General features: G+C 33.7%; 1 long non-coding RNA gene across 1 annotated transcript in view; it reads right to left on the reverse strand.

Annotated features, from left to right (window-relative positions):
- LOC105255345 overlaps window positions 1-18048 on the reverse strand; it is a 183073-nt gene that overhangs the window by 122268 nt on the left and 42757 nt on the right. The window contains exon 3 of the long non-coding RNA XR_889515.2: window positions 404-880. This is a non-coding gene — a long non-coding RNA (uncharacterized LOC105255345). The remainder of the gene's footprint in view (window positions 1-403; window positions 881-18048) is intronic.

Below are 18048 nucleotides of genomic sequence, written 5' to 3' on the forward strand. Positions count from 1 at the left end.
TGCCGAGCAGTGCGAGCCGGGACGAGCCAGTCGGTTGAAAATAAAAAAAGAGAACGTCAGTTTTCCGCGCGGAGCGGTTTAGGAGCGCCTGACGTGCGAGTGACTTTCCCGATATCTCGAAACGTTTTTTTGCGTTTGTCGTGATATGAAGCATGCAGATCGTTCCTTGCCACGTGATTTTCACAAATATTATGTATTTATGCGCCCAGAAATTTAACGGTTTAATCCTTCATGCAACGAATATACGAAATATAATTAAATATATTAGACATAAATTATTATTAATAGAATTAGCGTTAATAATACATATATCTCATCACTCGCGTGTCGATGATTTAGCCTAAAATCCCTGCATCGCGAAATTGTCCTTCGAAGAATTCTGAATAAGATAAAATCAACTCACCCGCGTTCGTCTGCTATCCTTTTCTACGATCCTCGGTCGACGTTCCTCTTCTACCTTTATTCACGTTCACTCTCTCCGATGCTTGCCCTCTCGGATTCCCTTGCCCTGCGGCTTTTCCTCTCTGTTCCTCTTTCCCTTCTATACATCACTCTTTCTATTCATCTCTACCGTCCTTCTTTGATTATTCGTATCTATCCTTCGCTCTCTTTCGCCGAGGCTCTCTCTGGGCAATCTCGCTCGATAGAGCCCGCGTTAATTTGCATAGCCACTTCGAGAGCCGCACGATCAACGGCCGCTGTTACTGTTGTAATATTGTGCTGGTATCAACCTATCGGCCATCCCTGTAGCCAGGAAGCGATATGACGCTAATATTTTTCTTCCGCCCATCGCACATTCGTTTGAAACTTCGTATGACATCTTCGCACAGTGCTCTCTTTCATCAAAAGAATTGCACTTTGTACAATTTTTTTTATTGAGCTGAAATAACACATGTGTCACATTAATAATTTATGAATGTCTAAACACATAAACAATATTATGTACATATAAATATCGTTTAGTAATGTATTACGAAATACGAATTATAAGAAAAAAGATAACAATTGAATGTTTCATGACTTATTATTATATTTCAGCTGCTTATATTTTGTATACGATTAAGAAGATTGTTTTTGGTAATTATTAACAGGGTACGCTTGCTAACGAAATTGTGATTAATTTCAGTTTTTTTACATGATTTAAGATAATCTTCTCTACCTTACGCTTCGAAAAAAAAGTTTAAATAATTTGCAAAAAAAGGTAAATTCCGATTCAAACACTTTATTATTCAGTCATGCCAATTCCCAGGGAAAAGATGTCGCATCGAAACTATCCGAAATTCAAGGCTTTCAATTACTCCCACAGATAAATTAGATCGCGACCGGTAGATTAAACCGGTCCAGCTCGAACGCGGCGGTTATGACTCGTAAAAATCGAGTCGCATCGATCAGACGGTGAGCGAACAGGGGCTCGGAGAGATATATAAATGGCAAGCAGAGAGGGGAAAGGGGGGGGAAGGGGGTAGCAGGGGACAAAATATTCCTGGGTCGACGGCTCGAGCCCGATGTCACAACGAATGCCTTATCGATATCATCCTGTCGAACGCTCATACACGAAATATTCCGCATAGCAATGTCTCGGTAATTGGATACACGATCGGACCGCGATAGTTTTCGTGTCGAAACTCGATCCGATTCGCGAACGACGGATCCAGAAGTGTCCCGCGCAGGACGCACCTGCCCGTTCGACTGCCTATGATACGAATCACAATAGTATGTGTGTACAGGCGAGTTTACACAACTCACGGTTGTCCTTAGATAAGTCGTTCAGGCTGAAGGATAACTGACTTGCCTAAACAAGGTTTTTGCGAAAATCTATCGTCCATTTCAACAATGTGCGAGTTCCTTTGAATAATCTATCAAGAAGCTATCAAGACATTTCATTTCTAATTATGGGCTCCATTTTGTATAATTTGAGAAGAATTTTGTAAATTTTCTCTCGAGTTTTCTCACGCAATTGCATCTGCGTTAAATTTATTTCTCTGACGCGTCCAATCAAGAGTTTGTTCATATATTCGTAATGAATCATTAATTCAGTATAGAGTCGGTTCTCTTAATATATTCCGTCATGCATGCAAACGTCATCGATTTGCAAGTTTCGACATTGGAAACGACGTCGGGACGTCGTTTGCAGATCGTCCGGTGCTCATAAGTTTGCGCAGATGATGCGATAAGTCTCTCGAAATCATCAATACTTTTCACTGTGACCATTTGAATGAAATATCATCGCGAGCAGATGCGTTCTTCCCTGGGCGGGAATGTAGCAATGCACTTGCACAGCCTGAGGCGAAATTAATACCCAAACTTCTTCAACAAATGCGAAAGTTGGAGGAACGCAACGTCGCACATTTTATTTCAATTGTAATTACAATATATTAATTTCAATTTCAAGCTAATTTTTCTGTTTAAAGCTAATCACGTGTAGAGCGAAAAAATGAACATGGATTTTATATTAATGAACTTTTCTGCTTGTACATAAGATGAAACAAGTGTATATACATTCACGATTCGTATAAACGAACGTAAAAAGTGCAGCTAAAAAACCGGAACTAGTAACGAGATAAAAAGGAGGATCGAATAACCCGCTAGTCTATTTGCAAAAGACGCATTGCATCGAGTTTGTTTCGGTCGAATAGCAAATCATTTGATCGATACCTGATAATAATTCGCGTCGCCTGTAATAAGCCGATCGCGAAGTAATTAGTAATGTGTGCCGGTGACTGATTCTAGCGGAATTACGCGCCACTGATTAGCGCGGTACCGTAATCCCCGTAAATATGATTACGGAGGAAATGATTATCCGCGTATTGAGCCGACCGTGCATGCCAATCGATAGTTACGGATCCATAAATAGATTCTTCAAGGATTCTGTAAAGCGACCGTGCAGTATCGCGAAAATGATAAAATCGAGCAGATCGAGGAACGGCATATGTGAGAATATTATTTACATCATTATATCTTATGCGCGAGATCCGAGTGTAATTTAATATCTTGCAGAAAAAAGATCTCTGCTATTTTTGATGGAAAAAATTAATATAAAGATATAATTTTTTGCGATAAAATCCAATATATAATACGTATGTGTATAATTTGCATTATATAAATACGTTATCGCGATGCAAATATTAATAATAATGATGTATTTCTTCCGTTCAACGAAGCAATATTAATGCAGACTGATTAAAATATTAAAATGTCAAAATAAAAAATTAACAAATATATCGATATTTGACAAATTAATATATAATGATTGCATGAATTATTGAATCTGCAATTTGCAATCATTTTACAAATCGATTGATCATTATCTCCGATAACTGTTAACTACGATGCAGATCTACGATGCATACCTTATAATGCGTATAATTAAGAAATTCACTTTAAGAATATCGAATTTTATTTTTATCAGTTGCAGATTTTTTTTCAAAGTGTTCACAGACACATGGGGGTTATGCATTGCATCGATAAAGTTTGGTGCGAATTTAAATGTCCCTCCGTGAGGATGACTTATATAGCCATCAACGAAACGATAGTAGCAGATCGGGGATAAAGGGAATCGGCGGTTCGCTGACGTCGTAGGATAGACGCAAATACGAGAAAAACGAGCTCACGACTCGCTATCGTTCAGTCAGATAGACCCTAATGCTTACGCAGGAAATTTGTGACCCATTGGACCGGACTCGTGAGGGTGCAAAGCAAATGTTTTCTTTCGATGTCCTCCCTAATGCACACATTTAAGTGTACTCCGTTCGATCTATAACGGCGGCGGCGGCCGCAAACCCGGAGCGCATCCTATCGTGACAATATTATTTCGAAAAATATTTAACACCGATATTTGGGTTTCGATTTTATTTAATATGACGTCCGCGACGTGAGAAACAAATTCGGCAAATAAAATTGCTACAAGGACGTACAGCGGTTGGTATATGAGATTTCACCTGTTTCAACCAATTTTGACAGACGACAGAAGACTACAGAAGACTCAAACATTTCTATAAATAAAGACACTCGCGTGCTTTAATCAGAGATCCTTTCTATAAATTTAAAAATGATCTTTCTTGATATGCATTTCATATTTCTAAAAATGTCTTTTAAAATGTATTGCATTTCATATTTCTAAATGTCTGTCAAGATGTATTGCTTGCTCTCATTATACCTACATCTCTCCAATAGGTTCTCTCGTAACGAGAATCGTAGAGGTTTGTAACCAACGTGTGCGAGTATATCGTCGCAGAAAAAAGTTCTCCGAGGGAACTTATTTAATCGCGATTGCTATCGATTTTCCGTACCAACTTATACACCAGTGGCGCGGGAAGCCATGACGCGAATCGAGATCCTGCAGAAACTGCGATAAGATTTCAATGATGAAGCGGCGAGCTACGCCGATGGCTTCAATCACGTATGAAGTGATCGCAATGAACGTTTACAGTATTGAAAGGCATGCTTCCACGGCGCGGACGCTATAACTCGTACCTTGCCATTAATATAATCTCGTATAGATCGTTTTAAAATTCCGTGCTGCAAGATGAAGCGAAGTAAGAGCCGGCTGTTACTGCTGATCTATTCAGCGGTATCGTTCGCGATGCAAATTGATTCGCAATTAATCGCGCCGCTGAGAGATTCAAAGATATTGTATGTGCGCATACGTTTTATAATTCTACGATATTACATTAGTTTGTAACTTCCCTCTTTGACGCATATATTATTTTTCGATTCACATTTCCAACGCTATTAATTTTACTCGATCGTTATTTAGGAGTATTTAGTCAGGCGATATGAATAACTATGCAATTAATTATATCGCCACAGAATCTAAGGATAGAACATTATACGTACGTTTTTCTTATTCAAAGTGTTAATGTTTATTTCACATATAATTAAAAAAATTATCTTTCTAAATATAATTTTATTAGAATTGGAAAGGAAAAGAGAGAGATTTAGCGTGCCAAAAAAATATACATTTTTTGCTTTTGAAAAAAGTATCCGTACAGTATTATTTTGTTCGCACGCATTAACAGCTTGACACTAGAAACGTGCGGAGAAAATCCGGTGCGTTTTCAGTGGAACGCAGAACGCGTGAATCCAGCGAGTGATCGCGCGCGATCTCTCGATCCGTAAATGAAAATTCCCGTCTGCATTGATATGCATCTACAAGATTCCGACTGCGCTCGACGCGCTCTTGGCGTTCATTTCGTGCGATTTCAGGACTTTCCGGCGGAATCTCGTAAAAGCGAATTCTTCACGATCGCTTGCATCCACCATGCCACCGCTTAGAATTGCACCCCTGCATCGTTCGCCTTGATGCTTCTTTAAGACAAGTTTTGAAGCTGCTTATCTTGTTTTTCCACGGTAAATTCATGATAAGAAAATTATTATCGTAGATTCTTGATATGGATGTGAAAGATAAAGATCCAATGTATATAGAGTATACGCTATGGAAGTTTCCTTCGGTTATGTATTTTTTTATGAATTTTGTGATCAATATATTTTTAGCTCAAATAAGAAAGATATGAATTTTCTTATTTAGTACATACACTTAAGGTGGCTTTAAATTATTCTCAATCAGAAGAGAAATTTATATTTAATTTTATTTAACTTAAATTTAATTCAATCAAGTAGGCTTTATTGTGTCAACATAGAATGAATGCAAAAATACGAGTCGAATTGTTTTTTTACAAAAATATGATATTTCATTTCCATTTCTATGGGAAACAATAATTGTTCAGTTTTTGGGAAATATTGCTGTTTTATTTGCATTAAATAATAGTCACTTGCTTTTGCGCAGGAATAATTGCCTGTGTAACTTTTTTTTCATAAATAGATATTTCGTTTGTGCTCTCCGGCAAATAATACTCGAATTATTCGACAACGATCGCAGATCGGGAATTTTCGCTAATCGACCACGGGTTTTGTATGAAGCATTTAATACGCGACTGATCAATTAATTTTAGAGATCCACATCGCTTTTATTTAATAAAAGAGCAAACCGGATCAAAATATGACATCGAGGACCGATAAGTCCAGTTTAAAAAAAGCACGATCGCGAGCAGCGAGGTGTGAAAAAATAATTCGCCGATGTATATTGCGAGCATGCAAATCTCGTTTTTGCTAGCATCATTCGGTACACAAGAAACAATGAATTTCGATGAATCAACTCGAAAAAAAAAAAAGAAAAAAATATGAGCTCCGGGGATTAACTAGCGCTCCCGGCTACGGCTGAAAATGAAATCGCTCGCAGGACGATAATTATATAAACGATTTTTGGATTCGACAATTTATGATGAACATAGCTCACCTTAATTACTACTTTAAATCATTATTTATCGCGTTATAGTGCAATGTAATCGTATTCACTATAAATTCCTCCTGCATCCGATTCAATTAATTTCGAGAATTGGCTAATTACTACACATATTACGCTGTTCTCCATCTCATTCCTCGAATTATGCTACGGCAATATACGATTACGATTATCGATTATTTCAAACTGACCTTCCTAATTGAGGTTTGGAGGCAAATAAATCGAGAAAAAAGTATCTCTTCTCAATTTTCGTTTTCCATTGAATTATCGTAACAATTTCTACTACAGTTGCCATTATCTTATGTAACACAATTGTAAAAATAATTTTGCAGAAATGTTTAATTTCCTTTGTATATAATAGATATATTTATGATTTAGTTCATATTCATTCAACTGCTGTATCGTCCCTTCAACAATTTGATACACATACAATACTCCCTAAATATTTATTATAAAAATTGTGGATTAACGGAGAAAAATAAAAAAGAAAGATGTTAAAAATTAAAATATCTTTATAAATTATACGAAAATACAGTAAGCTCTGTTAATTTTATTTATCAGGACGATTTTATCTATTGCCTGATCTATTATTCTGACCACAGCTCAGGAAAGCTCACTTGTCATTAAATAAAGCACACAGAGTTTTACATTTTCGTCATATAATTTGTAGATATTTTAACATTTTGTGACTTTTTTCTTTCTAATTTGGCGTAGTAAATTAATTCAATTTTCAACTGTATAATATCAAGCAATATAACAGTTGTCGTCGTTATTCTAGTATAATGATGCGAGTTATTATGCGATACCAATTTCCAAAAATACTGAGAAATATCACGTTTATTTATCACACATGACAACGTCGTTGTTTTATGATACTGCGTCTCATTACAATTTGCATGTCAATAAAAAAGATCACATTTTGCTAAAAATTATATGCTTAAATTTCTAGTTTATAAATACAAGATTCAAATTGCGAAATTTTATTAGTTTCGATGTTTATTAGTAAGAATAAAATTAAATCTTCTAATTGTTTTCTGTTACATCAATTTAAAATCATTATAAAGTAAATCTCGTTGTGTAAAATAAAAACAGTTAATGTCGAGTATATCAGAGAAATATTTTTCTTGCTATATTCAGAAATATTTTTTTTAATTCCAAAATTAACTCACAGTTTTAATGTAGAGCGTAATAATTTTTAAATGATTTTTAAATAAGAGTGAAAAAAAAGTAGAAAGAATTGTTAAATAACTCTAATAAATATAATTGATCATAAAATTGGACTCAAACACTGCAACAGCTGATTACAATAGTTATTTATTGTATGACATGATATTGATTTTATGACATATATACGTTTTAAAAGGTGAAAACGATGCATTTTATCTTTCGAATTTTATTAATGCACCAAGATTTTCGGGTCGACCTTCTACCTGGAATATAAATTTACTTGGACGTTCCACCTCTTGCCGAAAAATAATTAAAACGTTCGATTAAGATATAAGATGCAGGTATAATTCATGCTTGACAACACGCCGTATTCTCGTGGATGATTTTTAGCGGCGATACAATACGTATATATCTCGCGCAACGTCAGCGATTATGTATTATATGTTGGGTGGTGTCTTCTCGATCGCGATTGGCCGTAAATTATACGGTTGCACGACCGCATATGGCTACGCTGATTGCACTCGCCTCAAGTCGGTCCCGATGGATATGTTTAATTCCATACTCGATAATGCAGCATACGTAATTAAATTGCCGAGTTTCACTGCTAATTAATAACTATTGTGCACACGTGCACATTTGTTGTCATTAACACATATCGCGAGTATTGGAACGTAATCAGGTTTCTATTCCCGTTAATAAAGCGTTGTATGTATTTTGTAAGTCCTTTGCCTCGTATAAAGATTGAACTATAACGAATTTATAATTCAGTAATTATACACCTTCAATCACAGATATGCTAAAAAAAGTATTTTTCCTTTTACGCATTCTTTACACAAATTTCTTACTTAAAATGATATCCCTTGTAAACAAGTAGATTTGTTTTTTTTTCATAAATATATAAGGTTAAAAGAGCAGAATATATAAAGATATAAAAATAATTGAATCTTAATAACTGTTGACTAATATTTAGGAAAAAAAGAGCAAATTATTGTAGTCTTTATCTATGAAATGTACGTCATATTTATTCATCTTAATGAAAGTAAAAGCAATTATTACATAATACAAAGTTACCCTATCAGAAAATTATCTGATTGATCAGCGAAAAATTGATAAGCAAAAAGGCGAAGATACGCCAAAAAACGAAAGCCTCAATGTGCGGTCATTATATCGGCTGGTTGAGAAGTTTCCCGACGACAGCCCGATGGAAACCGGGATCATTGTCAATTTATAACGACGTAATCATAAAGCCGATCCACTAACGATCGGATCGTGTTTCCTGGAGATGCCGAGCCACGAACAATGAGACGTGTATTTTCTTTCCGGCCATAATCAAGCAATGGAACTATGGCGGCTCGCTGCAAAACCAGCGGATTATGTCATTCATAAACTTCCTCGACAGCTTTCCTTGTTTGGACACCGTCGTCCCTTTCCTTCCCCATATCGATTCTATTTCTATGCGTGGGAGAGTGCGATTTGTTTCGCGTGACCCTCGAGCTCGCGACGAATCCTTGAGTTGTTGTACGATTAAAATGAAACAGTTAGACATGTTTGATTTGCCGATATCGAATGAATTTGTCACATGACAATGAATTATATGGCAGAAAATAATCACCGTCATTTATTAGTGAAATAAGAGATCGTATAATAGAATAGTGCGATAACTTGTCAAATAATAATAGCAATAAAATCTATGATGTAATAGTAATTAATTACTGTAATAATAAAATTAATCATATCGCATATGACGTAATAAAAAAGATACATATCTATAATGTATATATATATTTCACGTGATATAATAACGTTCATAATTTTACTCCGCGAGTTTCGTTGAAATCTCATCGAGTTGCTTATCGATGGCGGCGCGGCTTATTACCACTCGGATATATTAGACGAGCGGCGATAACTTACCCGCGGTGAGGGTAGCTATCGGGCACTGTCACTGGTTCACGGTGGTAGGATATTGTTTTTAGGCTGTGGTTTTGCCCCGGTCCCTCTCCCTTCCTCTCCCTCGCTCTCCTCTATCTCTCTCGCATCCTCTTGGGAAATTGGACCTGGAACGGCGCTGGCAATGCTCTCTCACTCGCCGCTCATTTATTATCGTTGCTTTACCTCTGGGTGGCCAAATTTACCAAACGTTGCGGTCCGGCCTCCGAATGCGCCCGCCGTCGCGGTGGACGACGTCATTCGACGTTACACAGTCGAAAACTGAGCGACGAATTGGCGCATTCTCAGCCGACCCAACTTCACGAGTCAAAAAACATTTCATATTTGCGTGACTTTTTGTCCGGCTTCGTATTGTGTAAACTTCGACAAGTGTGAAGAATTTACAGGTAATATTTTCGCTGATGATGCCGCTTAATACATTGATCATTTATTTTTAAATATTTAAAAACAAGGGACAAACATTTTTAGAAAATGATGCGCATGAGAGGCATATATTAAATAATTGTTTGAATTAGAAATGGATACTTGTACATCAAACGGAATTATTAAATGATGCATTTTGCATATCCTGTATAATATATCCATATATTATACATTGTCTAGATTATGATAATAATTATGTTATAATATACCTATGTTTTATTGTGCATTTATCGATTAGTCTTTGCTTTTTATTCTTTTTATATAGTATAAAAATATTACAATGTACACATATATTGCAGCTGCAAGTCTTAAACTATTGATTAGCATCGAGTCTTGTAGCAGTTATATATAAAGAATGATGCGATATATTAATGATTATTTATATTTATATTAAAATTGATATAAATTATTTAAACTATTATATGCACACATATCAATTTCTAATTTGATGTTTAAAATTTTATAGCATTAATAATTGCATTATATATTGTTTATTGTTTATATTCCATAAACTCTGTTAAAACTTATATTTTTTAATATAATTTGATTTTCTCGTATGTATTTCAATTTTTCATATTTTTGACATTATTTTGCCAAGTGTAATAACGTACAAAGAAGACTTGCATGCATTTGTTTCGACTTGAATTTTCGCCTAACACGGAAAAATATCAAGAGTCTCACAAAGGTAAAAACGTTGGCAAACATGGGAAAAATGTAGCTCGTGCGAAGCTGCGGTGCACGAAGATGAGAACATCAGCGATGTATCTTCATCGTCGTTTTCGCTCTTTCGCGAATCTACTCTGCGTCTTCCAATCATGGAATCACGAAGAATAAGAAGGTGATGCCAAGTCGTACTTTCGGAGATGCATCTTGCTTATTCAACCAACAAATGCACATCTACCATTTGCAGTTATTTATATGACTTATATAATTCATCTTAATATAATTCAGTGGATTCAAATAAGTTTCTCTCTTTTTCTCTCTAAAGTAAATTAATTTAAGAATCATCGAGCTTGCGTGAGGTAAATATTGAAACAGAAAATATAATATTTAATAGACTCTGAAAGAGTCTAGTAAATGTCTTGGGAAAGATTGTTGATAAAATAATGTATTATATAAATATATGTATTATATGTATTATATAAATATATTAAAATAATTTACTCTCTTTTTTGCGTTTATTATGCTCGATATGTTGCAGATTCACGGATTAATGTTGAGAAAAAAAGACATAGCCGAAAGAAAATAGAAATAGACGAAACGCGTATCGGAAGTTGTCGAGCGATTGTTTGCAAAATCGACAGCAAACTTGTCCAAAATAAGGACAAGTGGTTCTGCTTATACCAACCGTAGTTCACCTGTATGTTTATTTTCCTTTCTTCCACCGCATTTTATATTCTCCTCGCGCGGCAAAAATGGACCGGGAAAATATGACGGTCGATGGAAGATGAACGTAGCGCGGGTAACAAACCGGGTTCTTGAACACGAAGACGGCCACAACGGATACGATCGAGTAGTTCCAAGACCGCGGAGCGATCAAACACATGCGTGTTCCTGTGAATATCTTGATGGAACTGACTATGCTTTTCTTGTACAAAAAGAAAAGAGAAAGAAATATCTACACAGTTTCTCTTATAAAATTTAGTGGTAAATTTTTTATACTTTCTCTCTGTATATATGTAATTTATGTAGAATATAATTTTATATTATATTTATTGTAGAATATAATTTTTAAATAAGAACAGAGAATACCTTATATTGTATAAAATATGTTAATTTTTGTCGAAAAAAAACAAGAATATTATATATTTTTGAACAAACAAAGTACAATAATTTAATATAAAACATTAAAAAATTATAAAAAAGATTCTATGCAAAAAACATTAAAAATTGAAAAATATATTAATATTTTCGTATTTTAATGTTACGTTATTATTTCTTTCGATTTTCTTCATACTTTCAGTTGATTCAATGATCTCGAGTACTCTGGTTTCTATCATACAAAATTCTTATCAATAAAGCTTTACAATTTTTTATTTCATTTAGATAATTTTCTAAGAAAACAGCGAATCGTATTATTGAATTTCTAATGAAATGAAATATTAACGCATTCATCCGTTAATCCTTTGAAGTTTGAAACGAGATTTCTGATTTTTAGTGTGTAAATTAAATGGGAGGTACAGTAAATAAGAAGTGCGGAAAAAATACAGCGACAGTACACGAAACGCAGATATGAAATGCTTAGTTATGTTTTCTTTTATTAAAAATAGCTGGTGAATTTCTGATATTACGCTTTTACATCTATACATAAAGTTAGTCCAATCTCGATTCTAGGGAAAGAAAATATCTCTCAATGTGAGAATATATTGAAACAACAAAAATTCCAACCAATAACATTATAACTTTTTTACATTTTCTGTTTTTCATCTCCAGGTTATAATAATATGGCATAGTGATATATAAATAAGCTCATTTATATTTAAATTTGTATAAGCTTGTATAAATTTTATCATAAACTAATATAAATAATATTCTCATATCACACTTCAATTACACAAAATTAATATATAACATCATATATAGCAATATATTTATGTTTGGGAAACTTTTCAAATTTAAAATAAAATTTCAAGATATTTCTCAGAGAATTACACGTGTGAAAAATTTACATTCACACAACAAAAATGTTTATCCATTGCAGTGTCGATGTAATCAAAATATGATCGTAACACTTTCTCGCGAGGATAAATCGGACACTGTGTAGCGAGTTCTCGCAGGTGGAAAGCGGCTGACCTGCGGTCAAGGGTTATTGAGGGGCTCGAACGACGCAGGAGGGTGGTCCGGGAGAAAAATACAGCGACAGTTCACGAAACGTAGATAGCGACCGGCTTCACCTATCGCTCGCTTGTACTCGCGAGGTATAACGCGAAGAAGGGTGACTGAGAGAGAGGTTTATCCGTGTCAGAGAGAAAAGGAACAGCGAGAACGAGCCGTGAAGAGAAAGAGAGAAGGTGGTCTACGAGAGAAATAGCGAGTGAAAGATATACGATCTCATAATTCGCTTCTAAACATCGCTAATTGCAGCGCTGACCCTCTAAATCTTTTAGGATGCTATCTGCTCGCTCGAAAATGATCTTTCTCTCTTTCTCGATCCCTCCTTCTCTCGTTGTCTCTTCTTCTTCGTTGCTCTTGCCCAACCGTCGAGACGGCACTCGACATCTCGCTTTTACACGCTCTCCCTTCATCATGGCTCGTCCATTTTTCAAATCGATGCAAGATATTACATATCCAATGTTTTCTCAAGATGGAATGGAAAAGGGATGCAACGAAAAAAGATTGTTTCATCGATAATGATTTGTTATATGATATATATTGTTATTTTCATGCAAATAGATTATTAATCTATTAAATGTGCGTCTATATATTATATCAATGATTCTAATGAATGAGAATAATTAATCGATAGATTATAAATAATTGCGCTTATCTAATTCAACATTAGGATTTTTCGGATAAATTCCTCGAAAAATTACATGACAAAACATGCTGCTATAGATTAATAATCTCTTATTAATAATATATACTGTAATTCATCAATAATATATATAATAATATATACAATAATTGAATCTTTTAATAACAAAATCATGAAATTATAATAATATTATTTCAATAAGTAATAACTTTGATAATATTAATTTTCTAATGATGCATTTAATTTCCATTTAATCTAAAATTAGTTAATTATGTGCAATAAAATTTTAAATATATGATTATCCAATATTTTATTCGCAATATATGATAAATATAACAATAAAACATAAAAGTAAAATATTAAAAAATTTCAATATATATATAACATTATGTGTATTGCAGAAAAAAAATTTATAAAGCGAATAATACTGAATAATTATGATCTTCAAATGCATCAGAGAGTAAATCGGACAGTCAAATGAATCATCTGTTTTTTGGGGATAGAGAAATATCCTGAATTTTTATATTTTCTCGTTATAATCGCGAACTGTTAGACGTAACTGTTCCGGTCCGCTATTACGAAATTGCAGCATCGAATATTTAACGCAGTATCGCGTTTAATTCGTCGCGCTCTCTTGCGCACGAAAGCGATATCGAGATAATTTCGCCGCGGCCGGATGTTTCTTTAATGGAGAGGAACGATCTATGTGTTGTAGGCTTTCGTCTCGTATCGCGCCGGAAATGGGACAGACTTGACAGACCGGAGCAACGCGTGCGCTTACTTATAAATCTTTATTAATATCTCAAGCAAGATGCTGCCTCTCTTTCTCCGATTACGCAAACCATTTTCTCCGATTTCTCAGTTTGTCGGCTCAGGAAGAGCCCCAAAAGACGACTGAAAGAGAATTCTATAAGGGAAGCGGAAAAGAGAGAGGGGAAACAGCGCTTTTCAATTCACTTTACGAGGCTGTTCCCTCCCTCCGAAAGGGATTTCTTTGTCTTATCGAGCCGTAATGAAATGCGAGCCGGCGAATTTCCCTAACGCTACGCGAAAATCACAGCAATCGTCCCTTCATGCGTCAACATGGCCTCCTCCCATTGTCTCATGCTCGCTCGATAGTGATTACAATAACATAATGTATTATTAACGATTAAATATCAAGTTAAAATGTACTTTTACGGCGGTTGTTTTAATAAATAATATTTAATGAAAAGTTGCACCAAAATGTCAATAAAGTCGACTTACTAAATACGCTATAAATAAAATTTTATACGTGTAACGTATAGTCAGGATATGAAAAATTTTTCCAAGTTTATCAAATTTATTTTTACTTGCCATAATTTAATACCTATGTAAATTTAATAAAATGTATATTATATGTGTTGCATTTACAAATTTTGAATATTATTTTGATAATTTAAAATCTACCATTTGACTTCTAATATAATAAAATTTACTTGTATATGATTAAAATCAAATTTTTGCTTTCTATTGTATACATTTTGGAACAGTATATTATTTAAAATTATTAATTTAAATATTAATATAACTTTAGAATAATATATATATAAAGGAAGAGAGAAAACGAGAGAGAGAAAGAGAGAATCTTACTTCAATTATAGTACTTATTAGTTTAAAATATTTTTTTAAAAATGAATATGTAAGATATAGTGTATTTTTTTGCTTATTCGTAAGATAGTAGTTAAAATATACGTTTGTGTTCCCTGAATCTCTTGCTGTAAACGCATCTATTTTAGAAAGTAGTAAAGGAAGTTTGAAGGTAAGTGCAATTTCGCCACAGCAAGGAGAAGAAGCAAGTCGCTTTAAAAATAGCTTCCGTCGGAAGTGCATTTCGATTTCCCGCAAGTTTCCGAAGTCCGATCTTAACGTTGCTTCTCCGGAGAAGGAAATGTTACCGCATTTCGCTTTACAAATTTCGCCCAACAAGCCGAATGCGCTTTATATTCGTTTTTAACGGCCTCTTTTGAACCATCAAACGCCCGTCTATCGGAAGGAAATTCAATAAAATGGTCAAAAACATGTTTTGGCAAATGTAGAGCAGAGGGGAAGAATGTATGTACATGTATCAATTTGCATTGGATTTATAAATAAAAAAAGAAATAGCGTTATTCTTCATTGCTATTATTTAAACGAAAACTCACGTCAGTTATTAAAAATCAATATTTTTCTAAAACTGATATTTACATTTCGTATTTTGCATTTACATGCAAAACAAAAGTTGACTTCTCATATTTAATAATGGGATATTTCGTATAAGAAAATAAGAGGCTGCCTGGCATTAAATCAATTAAATAATTTTCATCATCATGTTATATAATAAAAACAATAATAAAGGAAAAGCAACAAAAATAATATAAAGAAAATTTATCATTTTTTTTTACAGATAATTTATCATCAAGATTTTCTTTTTATTAAAATTTATTACTATTAATTATATATTAAAATTAACTCGTCTAAATTACCAAAGTTTATCATATTACACAACTTTTAAATCTGTAATTCTCGCCTTTCAGAAAAGTTTAAACTAAAAATTAAATTCATCTCTTTAATGTGGTTTCTACTAAAAAATAAAATTAAAATTAAAGTAAAACAGAATAATTTATTAAAGAAATGCATTGCAACATAAAAAATAATTGTATTAAACTTTTCTCTCGCGCAGGATGGCATTCGTCAGGACTTATCGCAGAGCAGGATCCTATACACACTTCACCCTGTGAGGTTTGTTTTCCAGACGTGACTTAACCAAAACAAGCTCGGTAAACAGCCGTTCCCATCGCGTTCGTGTTCCAGTAATACGGCACGCCGTATATGTATATTTAAAGAGGCCATTCGAGGGGCGCTGTTTTTGAAATGAAATCCGAAGCTGTCACCCGATGACGATGACGGTCGGAATTTTTAAGCAGTAGATAGGTAGATAAAGCAGTACGAATATGACATGAGAGTTTCGAGCATTTCACTGTCACGCGGTATTATATCTTTTAACACCGCTTAATATAATGGATCAGTATGTGTATACATTACACACATACACTACTTACATTCTCTTTAGATAATCTATAGAAATGAAAAAACTCGATTCCGTGATACGAAAGCATCGATATGCTTCGATTGTGATTAAGAAATTTGTTTTAAAAGGATTCCGGAAATCAAAGTAAGAGGAGGGAGATTTAACGATTCTATTGTTACAGAAAAATAATAACTCGAAAACACAAGACCACTCGCTTTAATTGATCATTTGAATCAACCGAGTATCAGCAACAGCCTCGTCGGTGGCTCTATTTATAATTTATAATCCCAATGGTCCTCAATGCAGGACAGTTTCTCTATCTCTCTTGTTTTCATTCTTTCTCTGGTTCACGCATTTGCATGTAACGAGCGCCTACCCGATGCCTACCATGAACTGTAATCTTTTTAATGTCGAATAATAGCTTTCAACCCTTATTACGACCTTGTATAAAGGATGATGGAAATAATTCCTAGTTAAAGCGTTTCGAGCCAATCGATATAATGTTTATTAAATGATCCGTTCATTTCATTTCCAAAAGTCCACGTCATGTTCTTATGTCTTAAACGATACAAAACGTAATCTGATATATATTTAAGCTTTAGAATATATTCAGCGAATTTGTTCTTTATATATTATGCTTCATTTATAATAATATAATAAATAATTCTTGTTTGCAAAAATTCTTTTAGCAACTCTGTGAAAAATTTTTGTATATATAAAAACGAAAACAGATCAATTTATGAGAGAGAAAGAGAGAGAGAGATTATAATAAAAAGAAATAGCGTTCAAATTTTGTATTAATGCAATAATAATTGTTTTTATAAAATTCAGTCAAAGATAATCGTATATCTTTAAGTTTATTTTTAGCTATCTTTATAAATTTTTTACAAATATACACGTCTGTAATTATAATTATAGTTCAAAGTCTAAGTTAAGATAATTAATTCTTGATAGATTATTATGCATTGATATTTTTTTTGCTTTTTATTTAAAAAAATTATAAATAAAAGATTAGAAAGAAATATACATATCAAAGAATTGAGATGCTTCATGGAAAAATATCTACCGCTTTGTTTTGTAAGCGTTGCTAAGTTGTCGCTGCGCAGATTTTGTGCTCCGACTTAATTGCAGTAACCTTCATTAATCAAATTATTTTTGCCCCGCTGTCGTGGCAGGAATATAATATTTCCGAGATAGGTTCTACCGTCAGAAAGAGAGAAAGAGAGAGGACCTAGCCCTTAACGAGCGACGACGCGCATACTTTATCGTTTCGACGGAAACATAAATGCACGCTACACTGTTATCTGTTCACTTTTACCAGGCATTGTCGTGATAATTGCTCATTTTTCCGGGCATAGCTTCCAGGCATTTTAGTTAAACAATAGATGCAAGTTCTATTACTTCCTCTTTTAACTGATCTCAGATAACTATCTAAATATCGGAATAAATCTTATTTATCTGAATAAATGAAGAATTATATATACGATTTATTTTTATTTCTTTGCTCATTATTCAAAAAAATAAAATTTTTTTTCAAACTGCATCTTCAACGGAATATTATTAATTTAAAGACATTTTTTGCTGTAAAACATACGTATATTTATTTATATATAAACAGCTAATTCAGTTTCTAAAATAAAAGTTAGATTAATGAAATTTTAATAAAATTTAAAAAACATGCAATAAATTAAATACGCTACAACAAAA

Source organism: Camponotus floridanus, unplaced genomic scaffold (assembly GCF_003227725.1).
Source record: "Camponotus floridanus strain SB8 unplaced genomic scaffold, Cflo_v7.5 scaffold10, whole genome shotgun sequence".
NCBI classification, from domain to species: Eukaryota; Metazoa; Arthropoda; class Insecta; order Hymenoptera; family Formicidae; genus Camponotus; species Camponotus floridanus.